Below are 5257 nucleotides of genomic sequence, written 5' to 3' on the forward strand. Positions count from 1 at the left end.
AACAGTTTAGAAGGTCCGTAGAATTTATAAAAAAAAAACAGATTAGAAGGTCCGCATAATTTATTAAAAAACAGATTAGAAGGTCCGCATAATTTATTAAAAAACAAACAGATTAGAAGGTCCGTAGAATTTATTAAAAAACAAACAGATTAAAAGGTCCGTAGAATTTATAAAAAAAAATAGATTAGAAGGTCCGCATAATTTATTAGAAAAACAGATTAGAAGGTCCGCAGAATTTATTTAAAAAACAAACAGATTAGAAGATCCATAGAATTTATTTAAAAAAACAAACAGATTAGAAGGTCCGTAGAATTTATATAAAAAAAACAGTTTAGAAGGTTCGCATAATTTATTAAAAAAACAGATTAGAAGGTCCGCAGAATTTATTAAAAAAACAACAGATTAGAAGGTCCGTAGAATTTATTTAAAAAACAAACAGATTAGAGTTTGAAATTCAGTTTCAAGTACACGCCAATAAGGAACTTCAGTAACCATAGCTGCCGATCCATCGAAAAACGACCAATAAATTTAAGAATTTTCGTTTTCGTTTCGTTTTAATATAGAAAATGAGTTATGAATATACAGATTTAAAAATTTTTCACTAGCGCTTATGTTGGGATTTTATTCTAAAAGTGACGTCATAGGCTTACTAAAATAATTGTTTTGGATAACTTCAAACGTTTGAAACAGAATGCTCGATTCATTAATTTGTATTTTGGGCCGTATGCGCCTTACTTATTAGCGTGCTAGGCTGCGGGCTAGAAAGTTCAAGGTTCGAATCCGCGATATGCAATTGAACAACCTCGGCGTGTTAAAAGTGACAGTCAATCCCACCTTTGAATAGAGTTGTTTAAACATTTGTTTAACAACAAATAAAAGCTTGTGGCGAAACGCTATGCTTATAAAATAATAGGTTTCTTTTTTGTGAGTGTAAAACACTTAAATTTGGTTAAGAGTAGCTGTTTAGACGGCGACTGCTCCTCCAGGCCAGCAGTTTAAAATTAAGAACGCTTATGTGTCATCCTTGGGGGATTCTGACCTAACCGTACAGCCCATGTGTTGCATAAAATGACGTCTAGGTTGAAGCTACTGGATATCACGTGTATCTGAATTAAACAACGTGAGATACCCAGACATGGGCTGGAGGAAAACGATGAAATTCATTGTTAATATTCAGAAATTCCCAAACTTTTAGAAATCCAGAAAAAGGTGTAAACACTAATAAGCTACATAACAACGTTCACAAATAAAGCGGCTTCATGTGAATTGTTGATAAGCCTCATGGAAAGTCATTGTCTTAAAATCAAACTTTGTTTTTTCGTGGGCTTCGGTTAAAACAGTCTTTGTTCTTTAGTGAAGTAGTAGCTTTTTAAATAAATTCTGCGGAACTCCTAATCTGTTTTTTAATAAATTATGCGGACCTTCTTACATAATACACTTGGCTGTACACAGGTATATCATATGTTATACACATAAATAAGATACTTCAGTGTACACAGGAATACCACATGTTACACACATACATAATACACTTCAGTGTACACAGGAATACCACGTGTTACACACATACATAAGACACTTCAGTGTACACAGGTATACCACATGTTACGCAGATACAAAATATACTTCAGTGTACACAGGTATACCACATGTTTCACACATAAATAACGTACTGCAGTGTACCAGGTATACCACATGTTACACACATACATAATACACTTGGGTGTACATAGGTATACCACATGTTACGCAGATACATAATACACTTCAGTGTACGCAGGTATACCACATGTTACACGCACATACATAATACACTTGGCTGTACACAGGTATATCATATGTTATACACATACATAAGATACTTCAGTGTACACAGGAATACCACATGTTACACACATACATAAGACACTTCAGTGTACACAGGTATACCACATGTTACGCAGATACAAAATATACTTCAGTGTACACAGATATACCACATGTTACACACACATACATAAGACTTTAGTGTACACAGGTATACCACATGTAACACACATACATAAGACACTTGGGTGTAGAAATATATTACACACACACATACACAAATATATAGATACATATATATATATATATTAATTTATACGTTCAATCTATAATGTTAAATAATAATGATAAACCGACCATTTGTTTATGTTATATATTTGTATTTTGCCAATAAAATGAAGTATTTTAAATCTCAAAATGATTCATGATCTGCCCAATAACATTAAGAAGGAATATTAACATTCGAAAAGGCTCTATCAGTTAAGAATCTAACTAGAAATAGACATCATGAAAATATGTTTCAATATGTTAATTAGAACATAATATATTACCCCCGGTATTAATTGCAAACTAAGAAAGTGATAACCGTCTAGGGTCTACGTCACAGCAGACAGTTATGTTTTTAGTTTTATAGTTTTCTTCTAACATCTTACGTTTTCAATAATTATTTTTAACTAAATCAGAAAGTTATTTTATTTTTTGCGTGACAATCGTCTAGGGTCTAGGTTACGTTCAGACGATTTTGGTTTTTAGACTTACTTACAGTTTTTCAAACTTTCTCGCGCTGATTTTCACCGTCAAGAACGATTCGTAAGTTCGGTAAAAAGAATAACATCTATCGAATTATCACCCATTAAAACTCTTCTTGATTCTAACACAAAATGCTTTTCAACCCTTAACAAATTCGAAAGTATAACATTAATAGACGTTTTTTTCATATCAACATGTGATACATTTTCTGAAACTGAAATATATCACGCTCATCACGTTTATGGTGTTATCTTTATATAGCCTTCATGTCGTATATCCACACTGGTGTAGTCTCTTAGCAATACAATTACTATTGTTTAAGAGCTAATGTACATTAGTGTCCATAAGGCTTAATGAAATTCACATCATCGCGTATATTTTGTAAGGAAACTGATGATAATTTGTTACTTATATTGTTTTACTTATCTGTTTAAGAAATCATAACAATACGTTCTTTAACCTTCAATGACCCCCAAACGTTTGAAACACAATGCTCGATTCATTAATTTGTATTTTGGGCCTTATGCGCCTTACTTATTAGCGTGCTAGGCTGCGGGTTAGAAATTTCAAGGTTCGAATCCGCGATATGCAATTGAACAACCCCCAATGCAACTTGACCCCCAACTGCACAACCATCAGGGTTAATATACACATCTCAAAGGCGAAACGTTGGTTGAAATATAAATATATATTCTTTTATCTTTATCTGGAGTGTAAAGGTTGTTTTTCTATACTTTTTATCAAAATGTGTAAATCCCCCCAGTATGGACTACAAATTTAATATTAATACTAATAATACTATCGAAAGAAGGATCAGGTAGTCATGTGGTATCACTAAGATTATGCGTGTGTAACATGTGGTATACCTGCGTACACTGAAGTGTCTTATGTATCTGCGTAACATGTGGTATACCTATAAACACCCAAGTGTATTATGTATGTGTGTAACATGTGGTATACCTGGTACACTGTAGTACGTTATTTATGTGTGAAACATGTGGTATACCTGTGTACACTGAAGTATATTTTGTATCTGCGTAACATGTGGTATACCTGTGTACACTGAAGTATCTTATGTATGTGTGTAACCTGAGTTTACACAGATGTTGAATATACAAGACTGTTTGGTGTAGGCGTTATTATTCAATTTAATTTGTGAGTTAATATTTAATGATTGTTTAGTTTCCCATAACAAGAGAGTTAAAAGTTAATCATTGTAAAGGCGATAGTTATGACAAGTTTGATTACGTAACTCTTTACAAGTCGTACGTTGTGTTTGCAATTACATTGTTGTCGAGGCTTTACTAATATTGTTGACGTCAAATTACTCGAATATTCCCTATTTTTCGTAGCTTCAGTGAATAAGATATTTATAAAGGTGGCTCGCGAGTACATGTCAAAAAGAAGAAGAACTAAAGTGAAATGAAAGAAAAGTTTAGTATTCAATCAGAGAAAAGTTAGAAAATGTAAAATTAGCCGGCGTGTGAGTGATTAACCATAATGGGAGTTATTTTAAAGTGAGTTTCACAGTTTGATAAAGATAAGGAGAATAATTTGTCTTGTCAAAGGGTGTTCTAAAGTAATTGAACCCATCTGTGTGGACTTTTACGAAATAAAGACAATTATTTAAAGTTCTGGGTACAACTATAGTAATCCACAGTGTAGCGTAAGTGAATTATTCACTGATACTATTGTGACAAAAGTATAAAAATATACTTCTTTTTGCCAGTTGGATTCTAAAATAATTGAATCAGCCTAAGTGGAATTTTGACAAGAAAAAGAGAATTATTTAGAGTTTCTGATACAATTGTGATATCCATAGTGTAAAGAATTTGTGTACATAGTTTGACTTGTTTTGAATATATATTATTTTAAAACAAGTGGATTGTGTGCTGTCCGTTTAATGTTCGAATATTTCGCTAGCAAGTCACAGACAGCTACTGTATAAGAATCCTTAGCCCACACATATAATAAAACCCTGACAACAGGCATACCACATGTTAGATACATGCATAAGAAATTTCAATGTACACAGGTATACCACATGTTACACACATGCATAAGAAACTTCAGTGTACACAGGTATACCCCATGTTACACATATGCATAAGAAACTTCAGTATACACAGGTATACCAAATGTTACACACATGCATAAGACACTTCAGTGTACACAGATATACCTTAGGTTACATACATACATAAGATACTTCAGTGTACACAGATATACCACAAGTGTCTTATGTATGTGTATAACATGTGGTATACCTGTGTACACCCAAGTGTATTATGTATGTGTGTAACATGTGGTATACCTGTGTACACCCAAGTGTATTACGTATGTGTATAACATAAGGTATACCTGTGTACACCGAAGTGTCTTATGTATGTGTGTAACATGTGGTATACCTGTGTACACCCAAGTGTCTTATATATGTGTATGTAACATGTGGTATACCTGTGTACACTGAAGTATGTTATGTATGTGTGTAACATGTGGTATACCTGTATACACCCAAGTGTATTATGTATGTGTGTAACATGTGGTATAGCTGTGTACACTGAAGTGTCTTATGTATGTGTGTAACACGTGGTATAGCTGTGTACACTGAAGTATCTTATGTATGTATGTAACCTAAGGTATATCTGTGTACACTGAAGTGTCTTATGCATGTGTGTAACATTTGGTATACCTGTGTATA

The sequence above is a fragment of the Limulus polyphemus genome, unplaced genomic scaffold (assembly GCF_000517525.1).
Source record: "Limulus polyphemus unplaced genomic scaffold, Limulus_polyphemus-2.1.2 Scaffold5745, whole genome shotgun sequence".
NCBI classification, from domain to species: domain Eukaryota; kingdom Metazoa; phylum Arthropoda; class Merostomata; order Xiphosura; family Limulidae; genus Limulus; species Limulus polyphemus.